A 17,558-nucleotide genomic window follows, 5' to 3' on the forward strand; every position below is an offset into this window, starting at 1 on the left:
ATTTTCGTATGACTACCACTCCCCTCTTTTAAGCCTCCCACTCCTAAATTCCTGGGCTAATGACATGACGAACTCTTCGGCCTCTCTCTCACCTGAACCATCCCCCCTCCACCTGCCATGCCCTCCCTAAGGAAGCCTCCTCCCCCTAACTTCTTTCATACCATATGACTAAGTTTTTTCCCCCCTCCCTCTTCTCTGTTGACCAATCCGTTCAACCTAATTACCTTCCTCCCTACCCCTCCTAGCCTGGTATAAAAGGATGTGATGGACCTCTGTAGAGTTCACCTGATGATGACGTCTAACGTTGAAACCATGGTCGTGAATAAATATTAATGTGAAAGCACAAAGTTCTTCTTTTTTAATTTAATTATATCTAAATTTAGTAAATAAAAACCCAGACCAAACCGCTCTCCTAGCAAGTGTAGACCCTCAAGTGTTTGAGCTAGACATACAAAGCATCTTTTTCGCACGACCTTACGTTGGCCTTATGACCAGCCTTCTATTCGCGACACACACTGATTGTGAGTGAAATTTATCTGGTGAAAAGATAAAAAAGCTGTACATCCAAGACTATCTTGACAGATAATGTATTTTTTTAGCTATTTATTTAATGAGTATTTAGCAGAATATTAATATAGGCTGGATTTCTTTTCATTTTGTACTTCCATAACAATTTTTTCACATTAGTGCCAAAGAGTACTAAACAACATGAATAAATGTTGAAAAAGGGTGAAATATAATTGACGAAAAAATGTGAAGCATGGTGGTGAAGTGGCCATTTCTGTCATCACAAACGTAATTTTCATCAAGCACTTCAGAAATTCGCTACGTAAGTTTGGCGACTAAAATTATCGTCCACGAGGAAAAGATGGTTCCCTAGCAACCGTAGATAAAGAAAATCAAACAGGTGACAAGTTAGTTAATATTCTCCCTAATCTGAGTTGGGCAAACCCGTGCGGTCTTCCTTATTGGCCTTCCAAACAAAAATCTGAACTGGCCTATCCGCTCAAGCCGACTTTTTTTTCCTCCCAGCGTATTTTCGATTAACTTCCTCGGTCCGCCGAGCTGGTCAATCAAATCAAATCGCGTAAACGAGGAAAGAGCAACGATCAGAACTTAATACAGCTAGGAAGAGTCGCTCACTCGACCGTAGGGGATTGATAGCGTCTGCAACACACTTCGCCAATATTCAATAGTGTTCTATGTACATAAAGGAAATTCATTCTCACTGCCAGGGGCTTGGCAAATTGGCTAGCCCGCTAAATTTTCATTTTATGCCGCCAAGAGGCTTATAGGGACGGATTAAGTTCTTTCACAGACTTTTATACTCAACAAGGATCACCCTTGATACGAAATCAGAGTTCAATGATGATGTTGCGATTCCTAAAGATTGTTCAATAGAACATTTAAAATTTATTAAATTAAAAGGGAAAGGGCTCCGGTCAAAAGAGACGCTAAACGGAAAAATAATTTATAGCAATCTACAATCAATAAAGACCAGTCAAAAAATACAACCAGAGTTATAATATTAAAGATATAATGCTTACACACTCGGTGGTATACAGGACTGTAGGATATTTGAATAAATAAAGAGACTTTTCACCGAATTGAAATGTTTTCACCTAGGCGGCCGACATGTTCCTTCCCTCACACCCACAGTCCTTAACTGAGACACTAAGCAACTCAAATTCCTCGACACACAGCTGTTTATGACGGCCGCGTTGAGGGGTTGCATGCTCAAGTAAGGGAAAAAGTACTTGGGACACGAGCATACGAGAACGTGCGAGCCAATGATAAGAGAGACATTCCTCCCCACATGGAAGGGATAGTGAGTGACAACGCCACGGAAAGTGGCAGTTGATACCTTCTTCAAAACCAAACACAATACACTTTCATAGTCACTGATTGTTAACGGTTATTGTGCTTGAATGTGAATGCAACTTAGTTGGTGTTCCCTTACCCTCTCCGACAGGGCCACTACCGGTTACAGGTCTCACGAGGCATAAAAATAATAGTAATAATGATGTGCGGGATTCGAATCCGCGACCACTTTTGTTGGCAGACTATATTACCCCGTCGCCACAGAGGCCAGGAAATTTTATAGGAATATGAAAGTAGATGGACATCTAGGTAAAGTATGGAGGACCACTGAAAGAGAGAACACTTCCTTAGATATGAAATAGATACGGAAATGGACATGAGGCGACTTGAAAGGAATTTTGGATGAAAAGTAATACAGAGGATTGCGTGCAAAAAGATGTACTGTTTGATGTACTTTGATGTACTGTTAAAATAAATAAAAGATGGTAGCATTTTCCAAAAACATTATGTATTTTGAATATAATTTTTGTGGAAAAGTGCTACGATCTTTTATTTATTTAAATATTTCTAACTTCCACCAATTGCTTGAATCTGTTGAACTTATTTGATATAGTCTATTTCCTTCTTATCTTCTCTACATACTACTTTTTCAATCCAGGAAAAAATCTTCATTAGAGCATTTGACTTTAATCGTGGTATGAAATATATCCAAATGACATTCCAAACCGATTTTCCCATGGTCACCAAAAACTACGTCAAAGTATGAAATGCCTCATAAATACCTTATTTAAGCAATAGCTAAACGTAAGAATACTTACTCATTAGTAAAGTAATGTTACTTTCACTTGTTTTTAGAAATCTAAAACAATGAAAACCTGTTTTCCTCCACAGAAGAATGAACGAAAATTTTACCCAATGATATCTACAAGTAATCACTACATAATATCGATACGGCGAGAGCAGAAAAAAAATTGTTATACCATCAAAATTCTTTAAGTTGAACGTGTACGAACACTAATCTTTAAAACATGTATAGGGGCTTACACAATAAAAAAGAAGAGAAATGCAGAAGCGTGAAGGCAATGGCAAACATTTCCAGAAAACAGACTAGAAAATTTTTCCCAGCAATCTACATGAGATACATTTAACAATTGCATGCTGAAGATAAAAATTACGGATATGAAACTGGAATGTGAGATCAATGCAGAAGAAATACCTTAAGTATATTAAACTTATTAAAACCTTGCAAAACAATCTTAAATCGGAGACAAACAGGAATAGGAATTATACACTGAGTTTGAAAGCGTGTAAAGAGATTTATTACCAAATACGTACGATTCCATACTACTCATTGAAGGCAGTCAACGGATGTAAAACCTTCCTATCACGAATTTTCGCCTCCAAAGAGCTTTCAAATTGCCTCGTGAATATCCATTACGTTTTCTGAAACGAATACCTCCGATATCGAGATCTGAAAAGGAGCAAGTGCTTAGACGTCAAGATGAAGATGCATATCGCGCAAGCACACCGCCACCTGTCTCACACCATTAGCACCTCCACTAGCTTTCCAACACGATTGGCGGAGTGGAAATGCATTCAACTGGCGAATTGCATCCTACTCGACCTGGAAAGATCTAAGTCAGCGAGACGCATGATCTTGACTCAAGCTCTTCAGAATGCAATTTTGATTGAATTCGTGCCTAACTTTTTTGTAAGAATTCTCGTTAAAAGAACAAAACATGATTCAACAGCTGTTTTAACATTTTTAACGTGGCTTAATGCAAGTAGGATGGAACGGGACCGATAATTAGTGCCTCTCTACCATCATTTTTTAGCGTTCGTTTTTCGATTCAGCGCAGCCCTTTTAATGCCATTTCTACTCGAGATAAGATGAGACTGAAAGAACAGATATGTAAGGAGGGTTTAATGTTATTATAATTAATCTAAAATACAGATAAAAAACTTAAATACGGGAAACATGGCCGCCCCACGGACTTTTTATAATTTGAAAGATAAATTTCGGGTTCAATATTAACTTACAGAGCTATATGAGTACGTAGATAATTAATTTCCTGCCTAATGAATAAGTTTCAGTTAATTATAGTACTAAGAACTCCGATTGGGAGGGGCAGAGAGTTACTTAACTTTCACTCAGTGCTTTATGAGAGGCTGAAAATGTTTTTGGAAAAATAAACGACTAGTGATATGTGACGTCACGACTTTCAAAGTTCACTGCTCAGCCTACGTCACTTCCTTCCCTCATCTCCCTTCTCCGCCAATCCGCGAATCCCCTCCATCCCTCCCCCACCTGCACTCACCCACTTGAATGGCCGAAGGACTTTCTCACGCTTTAATGCACATTTCCTGAAAGGCCAGCTTTGCGGCCTATCGAGAGCTAATCGCTCATTCCTTCCTTAATTCTTCTGTCTTCCAGCATCTTATATTCTCTCAAGATCATTTACTTGTCTCGTATTCTTCCTTGATCATGTGCATGGATATTTTTAGGGGCTGAGCGAGATGGTGTGGTGGTTTATGCACGAAATTGATGTCTCGAGAATAGCAGGGATAGAATGGTTTCGTTACAGAGTAACATTATCAACAATGTTACTCTGTAACGAAACCGTGGTCGGTGTCAATAAATTACTATGTGGAAATAACAAAGTTGTTGGTCCTCCTATTCCTGCGATTATGGATTTCCACCAAGTTACGCCCGCTACTATTAATTATAATGTCTCGAGAATAATTACGTAATTTAATTATTACAAGCAATATCACTTCGGTTAATAGTAAACTAAATTGTGCTAAACTGTTATGCTGTCTAAAGAATATCCTTAATTTTAAAATATTCTCTCAAGATTACCAACTGGACGATTCTGAGGAGTCATTGCAATTGGTAAAACATATGTTCTTAAATAAAGTGTCATATTTGACATTTGCTGACTCCTAAAGGCTACGAAACATAAAAAGTAGGGGTTTACATGTGAATTCATGAACGAATTTGGTGAGCCGAAGCGGAATACATAAAAATTAACCGGCAATTTAGAAAACGATCTATTTTCTGTTCATGAAATCGGGCAAGATGGATGGCTACACGGTACAATGACGGGTTTTGAGTTCATTTTTGCGCTAATGCATTTAGACATAAACTCGTTCGGGTAACCAGACCATAAGGGGATTGTAGATAGCATTCTCCTCTAATTGTAAGAACTAACGGTATTCGGCATTCGCGGTCAGTAATGAGTCGAATTCAAGAAAATATCCTAATAATTTCGAGATTGGATTACTACCGGGGATATAATTCGGGTTACGTCTTGACTAAAAAACTTGACCTACTTTCAAAAGAATGCTAATTACTGTGGCATATGTTTTCTTGAGATTACCACTCCGACGGGATTCACTCTTTAATTAAGAAAATGCTAGGAAGAGCCTCAAAATCTTAACGTAAAAGTCATCATATTCTTATTTATTCTAACATAGTCCCATAATGATTTGACATTGTTCTTCGTCTTGCAATCTTCAGCGTTCTCTCGCTTCCAGTTGCACGCTGCATCAACACCCAATTTCTCCATCAGCAATATCCTCTCCTCAGCCAGCATGTAAAGCACTAGGGACCCTATTATTATTTTTGATTGGAACTGCGGGATGGATTGAAATGGAACCAGCAATGGGTTTTAATCAGACGCCAGGTACCGAAAATTACATAATGTGCGGTTGTGGAAGGAACTTGACGCAAGAAATAATAATTTTCAAAGCAGGAAAAAAACTCGGCCCGCTTTTGGAGGAAGCTATCCGATAAAATGACTGCACGGCTATCAGCGTTAGTCACGTATTATAGATAAGTAATCGCTTTATTTAATTTATTATTATATGATTATAATTATTATATCCTTTAATTCCATGGCAACCTTATTATACCAGGCATACAAAATAGTATTTGCTTTAAAGCGAACTAAACTAAAGGTAAATTTGTAAATATTTAACTGTGAAGCAAGAGAACTCCTACCATTCATCAAAGAGGACTCATGGCTTTACTCAGAGAAAAATCTCCAACGTTTTTGGTACCCACCTGGAAAATGAAAAAAATAACTAAATTTAAAAAAATGAAGATGTATTATTAACCATGAAATTCTGATTAAATTGCAATTGGTCAACACATTTATACCAGCATATTATTTAGAAAAATATGGTTACATTATATAAGTCACTACGCAGATTACTCGAGTCATCAATGCATTTATCAACAAAATCTATCGCTCAAGAGTTTTGGAAAAAAAAAACATTCAGGATTTCAGATAAAATGGTGGTTGCAAATGTTAAATTTATGATCTCTTCCGATAAAACTCAGCTGGTATTTTTATACTTGAGTACAAAAATCCAATAAATATTATCCGCAAGCAAGGCTGTAGTTAAATTTCTTTTCTGAGTGGGGAGAGAAAGGGTTTATTAAAAGGAAGACGGCAAACACGGTTTGTATAACTATAATTGTAAGTCCAACAACATTTGTTGAGTGCGAAATGACTAAACACGAGAGTAATGGTTGTAGCACGTTGAGAGGGGTAATTAAGGGACTAGAATAAGTTTTTCACTTTCATGAATATTCTCTGATATGCTGGGTGTATGTCGGAGACTAGTAAAAACAATTCGTTCCCTTAAAGTGAGGCGTTTAAAGGGTCGATCATTATTTTACAATGCACTCCTTAAGCTTAGTTTACATTTCGATGTTGACTTCTACAGCTGTCGACTTTCAACAGCTATTTTCTTAGACGCACAAGTCCAGAAGTCGACATAAAAGAAGGGGAAAACCGATTTAGGAAATGGTCAATCTGGATTCGACACATATGAGAAGTTGAGGCGATTAAACTTTGAACGCAGAAGATATAGTTGATCAGAAATACATGATAAGTTAATTTATGTAAACAAACAATGTGGTTTCAGCTTGCAATTATGAATTTATTGTTTATGAAGAAGCGAGTCGTCGACTGTTCTCAAACTCTCCGGTTACCAGCTTATAAAATGCCACGCATAGCATAGAAATACTTTGAAGAATACTATGTAGCGTTACTAATCCAGCAAAAAAGGATTGCGTAGTAAAGAGCTGCAACCACGACAGCATGAAATAGAGATAACAAATGAGTCAAATAAATGTTAACTATGCCACAATTAATGAGGTTAAAGATCACGCTTCCGAAAAGGTTAAAATGGACATAATAATTTAAAACTAAATTCAGCAAAAGACTTTTTTGTGACTGAGATCTGGAGGCATATTTTCGAAGAGGAAAACGACTGACGTGCATACAAAGCATCGGGACATCCCTTCATTTGTTTTCTGTCCCATATCTCTTTCTTTTTTATAGCACTCGGGGCTACCGGCTATTGACTTTCTGCCTCTCCGTTTTTCCCCTTTGGCACCACCAAGAACGTCCGTGGCCTATCCGATAGCTTTCCTCTCATTCATTTCCAGTATACACAGTTATTCTTTCATTAGTTACATAAAAAAATTCAAAGGTAGACAACCATTTATGAAAAAATTAATGCTGAAAAATACCTAAGTGATTAAGCACATCTGGCACTTTTCAGCGAAAGGTCAAATTTTACATTCCAAAAAATACACTTTCGCGCTCCCGAATGAATAAAAAGGAAAATAATATACCTATTATATTCAGAAATAACACATACAGGTGTTTAGAAAAATAATCATTAAAATATTGCTTGATCGAATTTTTGATCGAATTGTTTTTTCAGTTGTCCACAGAAAAATATTAAACTTGGACCCTTTCCGTTCTAAAATATTTTTGTACAATTTTATGGCTACTGTTCATCTCCGCCTTCCATCACATCATATCAAATGAATTTATTTAAAATTATGATGGTATATATAAAAATGCTTCAGAAATCAATACTGTTGATAACAAATTTTTGGCATTACGTCGTTAGGCACACAACTTTTTCGTTCAGTTCAAACGTTTTTTCTACATCCGTTTTCACATTTAGCAGTGGGAATATGGGTAGCGAAGGAACGAACTAGTGAACACTTTTTTCAACAAGGACAATTATTTTCCCTAGATATTTTGAGACGAAGATAATCACATGGAATAATAAATGACTACAGTATGTACCTTAATTACTATTACCTTCTTGCGCGCATAACTAGCTTCAACCTAACCGCACCAACTAAGTACATCCCTCGTCAGGGCTGCACCGTGGCCTTATGGGAACTTCAGCAAGCGGACTCTCAATGTCGTCGTAACGTTCATCCAAATATATAGTTTCACCCTCAAATTAGTGTACTCCCTCGCGGAACTTGCTTATTCGTCACCTGGCTCGGACAGAGTCCCAATGAACCTGCTGAGCTTCCTATAGGTGAGTTGCGAAAACATTTAGCTTTCGGATCATTCGGAGTATATATACATCTAGATATCCACTGACAGTGGCATGGTACAACTAGAACTGAAACACTTAAAAACGGAAGCTATCACCAATTTTCTTTATTTATCTCAAAAATATTTATGTTTTACTGAATCCTTATCCAGCCTGCGTAAGCAGCCCTGTAGCCCTTAACTAAAATTGCTGAATCTTACTCCAGTGGTTTAGTCAGAGGTGAGCTCTACCTTCAAATAGGAAAATAAAGATTTGGATTTAAGAACTGAGAACACAAGTTCTGTTAGCTGTTAAATGCTACCCAAGTAACCATGATGAATGAAAACTTGAATAATCATGTTACACAAGACTTTATCTTTTGTGTTTTGGGGTATCAAACAGTGGTATGAGACGATAACTGAAGGATACGGCCGAAATTTTTGCCAAGCAATATTTCCAAGGGAGAGAGACACGGAGTCAACATCAGATAATGCGAAACTCGTTCCAAAATTCCCCACGAAACGAAACTTTCTTAACGAATAACTCCAAGAGAAATACTAAGTCCCATCTGACTGAAGTGCAGCAGCTGAAGTAACCTTCATGCATTGCCAAAGTTAAGGAACTACATATAAGAGGCCCAATTCCATCCCTTAGAAGGCTGATTTCTCTTTCCACTTCGGTTGCATTTTAATCGGCTTTCAAAAATGGGGATGTGTGCAATGCGATCCATTTTTTCCCTATATTTTTCATTATAATTTTTTTAATTGCTAGGATTACCATTGAAGATGTATGAATTTGATAAATCACATCATCATCAATGTGAATTTCGGTTGACACCCCTAATAGGGTAGTTTCCTTCGTCAAAGAAAACGAAATGCATTGATTGCGGTTCCTTACCCATCAGTAGTGTATTCATATTATACAAATTATTTAGTTTTAGAAATCCCAGTTTAGACGAATGGCAATGGTCAATTTGAAAAAAGGCCACATTGGCGCCCATGCGATTCCTCCCAAGGTGATGTCCCTGGGACCTAGTTTCTATACGAGTAGATAGGGGTTTTACATTGTCTGAGATTACCAATGCATGCATGAGGTACAGAGCTCGGAGAAACATCTCTTAATAATCACCCATTAAAATTATCTAAGTTGGCAAAGTTTCCTTCGTTTGATAGGGTAATAATAATCCTTATTTAAGCCAAGCGCTATCTGCTAGCAGGGTACTCTCCTACCTGCTAGCAGCCTGAGTCGCATCAGCGCTCAAAGCCTCGCCCCAAGGTCACCTCACACGGCGGCAGCTGGAACTAGAAATACGTCACACGGACATTTCCCAGCATTCCTAATCAGCCGTCGCGTTTTCGCGCGCTTGAAAATTTTCACTTTTCGTTTAATCGCGAAAAATAGATGTCGTCGTTTGATAATCTAAGAGCCTGAAATACGTATTCCAGGAGCAATAATCTTTCGATTTAGGTAATAAAAAATAATAGGAAACCACCCTATTATACCTTATTTCCCCGTGAAACTCGGATCAATTTGTCCGTTAGCGACATGAGTGGCAACTTCCGTAAACCCATTTAAATGCGCGGTGTGTGACAACACACATATTGGCCGATTTGAGGATCCTCTTTTGTAATATTCATAGCCAAAGTATGGGAATGCTTTCTAATGTGTCAGCCAGGATCGAGATCAAACCCGGGCCCGGTACGTAGAAAGCAAACACTTAGTCCGCCACATGAAGCCGCTTATTTTTTATCTATGAATATCTCAAATGATACAGATTATTGTACCATAGTAGATCTTGAGCAAAAGGTAGCAAAGGAACGGAAAATCTGATAGCATGGTATTACGAACTATTTTTTTCCTTTCAGAAGCAATTGCAAAAAGTATTTGCATAAAACAGGATTACTTTGACTTATGTGCTTTCCGTGAGAAATCAACGCAGAACTTAGGGACTAGAAATGGTTTCTGTCATTAGGGTTCTGCTATGCTCACCACTAAACATTCAGTTAACATAGGTGGACAAAAGACCGAATGGAAAATCAATCCGATAAAATGACATTTTAATGCACTAAATTTCACATGTGTATGGATTCTTCGATACATAACGCAAGGTACTTCATTTTTAAATGTAGGCTGTGCCACACGCTTTATTTCACAAATGTGCATTTCAACTGATTGGTCTTTAACCCGTCCTGTTCAGTTTGATGAGATTTTTTCGGTAATGGATGAATTTTTGGAATATATTTCGCAATTATCCGGGACAAAAGACGGATTAAGTAAATATGGGAAGATGGATATCCAGTCATATTTTGAAAATGAGAATCAAAAAGTGCTCAATGACCTCCATCGTAATCCATCATTAATATTCATCCATCAATTTCACCGGTAACAGCTTCGTTTGAAATTAGTCGTTAATTATGTATAACGAGTAATTACGCAAAAGAGATTATCAGATGTCACAGCTTTAACTCAAATTAAATAGTAACAATAAAAATAATATATTCAAGCCGCATTCACGTTATATATTCCTCTTTTCTATGCATTAGTAATTATAATATAATGTGTTTAGTAATAATACACCATTTTAAAAAATGGCTATTACTTAGAGTAATCATTCATTTGAATTCTTCTAAATGTCAACCGAAATTGAACTGTTGCGCTTTTAGTTATTTATTTTAAATTTCATGCCTGCTGTTTTTTTCTCCAAGCATTCATTTAAAGATTATACGGAGATTAAAATTGTCTGGAAATTACCTTACAGGTCATGTACTTTAAAGCCAGATTGGTCTGTAAGTAAAATCAATGCATGACAGATCACAAACTAGCCTTTGGCTATATATCCAACTTTTACGTCTATGCCTTTCCCTTCCTATCCCCATTCCCGCTAAGATACGTCGATTTCTAAGTTAGCATGCCTTTGTCCACCCACTTCCTACCACTTCCTACTTTTACAATTGAATTTACGACCCTCCGTCTCACATACTGAGTCAGTTGCGTAGTTTTCGCCGAGATGCGAGATGCACTCACGGTATTTCGAGCCAATAAGGTCTTCCAAAGGAGTCACAAGGGGCATACCGAGAGGTGCGCAGCAGTCGCATAAGGTATGTAAACGATTACAGATAATGAAACTTCGTGACACCGTTTACTTGTCTTTCTTTTACTCAATGTTCTATTCCTTTCCTCTGTCGAACGCGTTCGTCGTGGCTACTTCTCCGTTGTTAGACCCCATTTGAAATACGCTGCCAGTGCCCGGGATCTTCATGAATTAGGCCTAAAAACAGATTTAGAGGGAAACAGGGGCGTACAGGGAAAAGCTGCCTGGTACGTGAAAAGTCGTTATCACAGTCTTGCTAGTGCTACTTACCTCTTAGAACAACTCGGACGGGAATCACTGTCAGACCGTAGACTGAAAACTAGACTAAACCTATTATGTTAATTCAAGAGCAGTTTATTTACTGACGAAGTTAGCCATACCTTACGAACGCCAACATAGTACGATAGATCATATCATAAAAATAAAATTAGTAACATAGGCTGTAGATCAGATAAATTCGCAAATGCCATTTTTTCCACGATCGATTAGAGACTTTAACGGTAGCGTTACGACTTACAAACAGCGTTAAGACTTACTTGCAGTGTAGTCTCCTTACTTATATACTCCGTAATGCATGTATCTAAATTTCCTTGAATTTACAAAAGCATATATTTATGTTCTAGCTTTATAGGCAGACTGCCTTCATAATTACCCTAACAACACATGGACATCCGACGGATGTCCGTCGGATATCCAAGGCGGACGTTGCGGATGGGCCACGGATATCCGAAGGAAATCCGGCGATATCTGTCGGACATCCGTCGGATATCCATACGTCCCAAAATCCGATATCCATAGGACGTCCGCTGCCGGATATTAATACAATTTTTTGCATATTGTTGCAAGAATATACACCAAAAAGATTCCTGCACATGATAGACAACCTTAACAAGGTGGAAGGAGTCTTCATGTCCCAAATCCGATATTCTTGCAACAATATGCAAAAAATTGTATTAATATCCGGCAGCGGACGTCCTATGGATATCGGATTTTGGGACTTATGGATATCCGACGGATGTCCGACGGATATCGCCGGATTTCCTTCGGATATCCGTGGCCCATCCGCATGTCCCAAAATCCGATATCCATAGGACGTCCCCATCCGGATATTAATACCATTTTTTGCATATTGTTGCAAGAATATACACCAAATAGATTCCTTCATTCGAATGATTAATGCTTTAACTAGTGACTACTGATTAAATAAAAAGAAACAAATTTGCATTAAAAACTATTTAATATTTCTTATTTTGTCATTTGTAAGGCCTTTTTACATTTACTTTGAGTTATTGCATTCAAGCAAACTGACTTTCAAAATTAATGTTACCTCTTAGGAATTGGATCAATTTAAATTTAGTGAATCCAAGAATTTGAATGGAACAGGTCATACCTTGAAAGTTCAGAAAAATGATTTCCAAGGAAGATCGTAACATCTTATGCTTTGAGATTTCAATGGTTTGAAGAATCATATCAACAATGACATTGTTTATAGGTAAAATCTATATACCCAAGCTTCCAACTATGCCTACTAATAAACCTGAGATGATACAATTTCTGGGTTTGCATTTCCGTATCAATGAATAAATTCAACCTTGTAAAGTGACCTTAATGAAAAATTGTAGCAAACAATAGTTAAGAATGATTACTACTTGGTTACAGTTGAATATTGACAAGAACCAGATAAAACAATCGTTTGATTCATCATATAAATTTCAGCTTATAAAATTAACAAAAATGGCACTTCTCTGTGAACAAATACAACATGCATGGCTTTAAAAGACAAAATTATTAAACATACATAAGTTATAACATGGAAACAAATTTCATGCTTACATTGGCACAAAATAAACTGTCCATATAGATAAGACCAATGAATTCACTTAATCTCTGAACTCCAAAACACTTATGACTAAGTAAATACAGTGTGAAAACATGTGACCAGAGCAATGCTTAGTAGATTATTTTCACGGAATGCACAATAGACTAAAATGAGATAAACAACGAAATAATAAACACCTGAGTAAGAGGAATGACAAAGTATTTCTATTCCAACGTTAACTTTTTTAACACACAATGGTTAGGCACACAACTTCACACAAGTTGGGTGCCTATAACATGGTGCATTTCCGAGTAAATTGATGCATTCACACATTTAGACAATGACTCCTACGAGTTAATGTACAATGTAAACATGCCTTCAGGAAGAATGTGGATCAATAGATACGAATTATCTTCATCAACCTCCTCGTTACCATTTCCGGGGATTACATGGTACATTTGCACCTCCTTGGGCTCTTCATGCTCCTGCAGTAGCTATAGAATTTTTCTCTTCCTAGTTACGGGGCGGTCTGGAGAGACTGGAATGTTCTGATCCCGGCATTCACACTGTTGTTTTTATCCTCGGAGGACCTCACGTCATTTTCCAGAAGATGTATTTTTCTGCATCCTCTCCTAACTGTAAGGCATTAGCGAATATTTTACTAAAGACACAAATCAATACGTAAATGATAATGATCGGAGAGAGTTAATTGATGGCTATGTCCTGAACTGCTCATTAATTACTATAATTCTTCGACATATTCTCAGTAGTTATTCATTTGTGAGAAAGACCCTTCATATACGAGTTCATTGAGATAGAGAATAATACTTAAATGCCATAAAGAACAGCTAAAAAATGGATTCTACTGCGAGAACTGATATTTAAACTTAATCGGTCTGAATGGATTGTATTTTATCACGCAAAGATCATACAAAATATTAATTACACTGAGAAATAAATTAGTCCTGAAAGGCTAGATACACACAAGTTCGTTGGTTTACTATCGAATAGAGAAAAATTTTCCGTTTACTTACATTTAAATGGTCAGTAAACAGTAGATGGGTCAATGCTGACAAACTGTATTCTTCTAATCCCTTTTTGCCAGTCTCCACTGCAAACGGGATCATTTTCCTCTTCCATGGCGTACGTCAACGTAAATTTGCTTGTAAAATAAGATTTCACAGCACAGCTAAATTCACAAAGTCAAAAATACAGTACCTACGAATGTAAACACAACTTAAGTGGCGATTGTGATTGTGGCGATGGCTGTGGGCGCTGTAAGTCACATGTTATATAAGATGGCCGCCGGTCGTTATGGCGCAAGTTTCGAAATACGATTTTCCAAGTCCAAGTATATTTGTCGTGGTTGTTTTCCGCAGTTCCCAGCTTTGCAGCTGTCTCCTGGGGGGTTCGTTTAGTAATAATGCAGGCAGATTAGTTTATCACGTTTTACAGATTAAAAGAGTCATGGCATAATAATACTTGACAGGGAATTAGGGGATAGGGATATGGGAAGGGTTGAGGGCACATCTGGGGAGGCGGTGTTTTGGTTTCAGCGGAGGTTCGTAGTCCCAAAGATTTTTTAACAGTGCATTATTTGTTTTATCAAACGTAAGGGCAAATTTTTCTAGAGCAGATTTTAGTTTCGCTAGAATAGAAATACAATTTTTAATCCGTTATTATTAGATAAGTATGTAATATAATGGTTCCAACGAAAAATATAATTATTATCATTGTGGAGGAAATTTGTAAATGCTATAATCACCAATTCCAAACTATAGGTGCTTGTATTCGACAGAAAACCTATATTAATAATGAGCGAAAACCAAAACTTGCAGGAAAAACTTCGAATGCCAATTCGAATAATTTTTGCATTCAGAGTTGCTATTTGTATTCAGTTAGTTTTCATCAATGAATTTGCTGTAACTGCATTGGTATTGTGCAAACCTGAATGCAATAATGGTTACAATTGTATATTATTGTTATTAAAGCTCTGTAACAGAATATCCTATGATCATCCCATTCGGACATTTTTCGGATCATCCGACTTCGGATATCCGTGGGAGATCCGACGGATATCCTGATTGCCGGCAGACCTAGATAGGACATAGCGGACCTGAAACAGATATTCTGCTTGCATTGCTATATGCTTGCATTCGACAGAAAACCTATATTAAAAATGAGCGAAAACCAAAAATTGCAGGAAAAACTTCGAATGCCAATTCGAATAATTTTTGCATTCAGAGTTGCTATTTGTATTCAGTTAGTTTTCATCAATGAATTTGCTGTAACTGCATTGGTATTGTGCAAACCTGAATGCAATAATGGTTACAATTGTATATTATTGTTATTAAAGCTCTGTAACAGAATATCCTATGATCATCCCATTCGGACATTTTTCGGATCATCCGGCTTCGGATATCCGTGGGAGATCCGACGGATATCCTGATTGCCGGCGGACCTAGATAGGACATAGCGGACCTGAAACGGATATCCGTAGGATATCCGGTGTTGTTAGGGTAGTTGGCAAGGAATGCCTTGAATGAATTTGGAAGTGTAATTTGTTAGTTTTATTACGCTTAACGTACTTAAGGCCGTGTGGTGTGCATGTGTGAATCCTCTTGCCTACTGGATGCTGGTGATTCATCACCCCCTGCCAAACACCTTAGAGTTGGCTCGCATGTTATTAGAATAGAATAGAATAGAATTTTATTGTTCGAGGTCTAGTGTTCTATGGAACAGGATTACAATTTAACCTTTTTTAGTTTTGGTGCTGCAAATGGACAATATACCAACTATTTGAATTTCATAACTGCGCATTACATGCCAATAGAAACATTCGTAGATATTCATAAAGGAGTATACATATGTTAACATAGACAAAATTCCAATTACATGACAGTGAAAACATGCTTAGGTAGTCATACAAGATTATACACAAGGGAAAATACAAAGTATAAATTTTGCATCTCTTCTGAAGCTATATACACACACATGTGTGAAATATATGTACATACATACATATACATACATACACACTTATATATGCACACTTTCTTATTATTGTTCTTTTGACAAGAAACCAAATTATTTTTCATTCGATGTGCACAAAAGGTAACATACATACAAGAGTATACCCATGTAAACATTAACAAAAAATAAATTATACACATCTTCAGAAAATGAATAGTTACAAGTATACCAACATAATATATATACACTTATTATTGTGCATTGGACAATGAACCAGATCGTTTTTCATTTAGGTTTGCACGGAAAGTTTAATATAAGTGAGCTGTCATAAGCCTTTTAAATTGGTAAATGTTATTACGTAGGTATCTACGCAGGTCGTCGCTCCACGTTACACAAGGCATTGGTCAAGTTGGAGGCAGGCTTGTGACTCAAAAAACCTCACCCGACCCAGGGAAGCGGGACCGCACCCGGCAAAATCACCTTAGAGGGACAAAGTCTACGGACGCGACAGGAATAGCAATTTGTGGGAATGCCTCTATGGCCTTAGAGAAAGCAGAGGGGAGGAGGTTTGGCGTTTGGGAGGGGAGATGCTTGATGGAATGGAAGGTCTGAAAAGGCATGGGGGGTTAACGATCAAGCTTGAAAGGGAAGGAGGGTAGTGGGGTATCTACGGGTAGATTAAGAGGGTTGGAGAACGTGTAGCTAGCGGAATCTAAGGCTCAAACGTACGGTGGCGGAGAATTAATGGTCGGGGGGCGTGTTATAGATGGTCAGAGAGGAGGGAGGAGATGCTGGGGACCAAGACTGGATTCTGGAGGATGAGGGACGCTTAGTTATGGTTCTTCTGAGGCGACCCTCCTAGTCACACGACCCCAAAGGCGACCTCCATACGCACGCCTTTGCAGGTATAAATTTTTACAATTACGACGGGGGGACTTTAATAATGGCCGATGGCCACCACAAGTGGACAAGAATGACGCTATTACGAAGAAAACGGAATAGCTACCACAATATATACAATCTATCACAATAGTAAATATATCAACTTTTGCTAGTTCGAGGTAAATTCGATTCAATTTGATTCATTGTTGTTTCGGGGTAATGACCCGTTCGCAAACGAAAAGGCTGTGAGTTTGAATCCCGTATGGGTGGATTTACCATCATCCAGGGTGTGGATATACGTGATAGTCAAATAAGTAAATTGTAAGAATGGACTATGTAGTCTTAAATTCGCTTGTAAAAAATACGACATTATTATTATTACCACCGCTTCGTAGAATGATGGTGTCTTGCACATTCCAGTGATGATGTACTTAGATGGTGGCCGATAGCCCCTGCAAGTGGACAAGAATGATGTTATAGCGAATAAAATATAGCCATAACTTCCATCGTAATGTCTCCTTCTATATTTACACTGCTATCTGGAAACTAGGCACGTTATAATTTTTTTGTTGAGAAAAGAGATCACACCTTAAGCGGACAGAATGCAGGAAATGT

At 37.6% G+C, this 17,558-nt stretch overlaps 1 protein-coding gene and 1 long non-coding RNA gene across 2 annotated transcripts in view; both read right to left on the minus strand.

The window, feature by feature from the left end:
* LOC124159317 (5-hydroxytryptamine receptor-like) overlaps positions 1–17,558 on the minus strand; it is a 433,906-nt gene that overhangs the window by 304,609 nt on the left and 111,739 nt on the right. The gene's annotated exons all lie outside the window — the stretch shown is intronic.
* Positions 13,693–14,434, minus strand: LOC124159318. Its single transcript, XR_006864945.1, has 2 exons — positions 14,123–14,434; positions 13,693–13,724 (listed from the first exon to the last, which is right to left on the minus strand). It is a non-coding gene; the product is annotated as an uncharacterized LOC124159318 (long non-coding RNA).

The sequence above is a fragment of the Ischnura elegans genome, chromosome 5, assembly GCF_921293095.1.
Source record: "Ischnura elegans chromosome 5, ioIscEleg1.1, whole genome shotgun sequence".
Classification (NCBI taxonomy): Eukaryota; Metazoa; Arthropoda; class Insecta; order Odonata; family Coenagrionidae; genus Ischnura; species Ischnura elegans.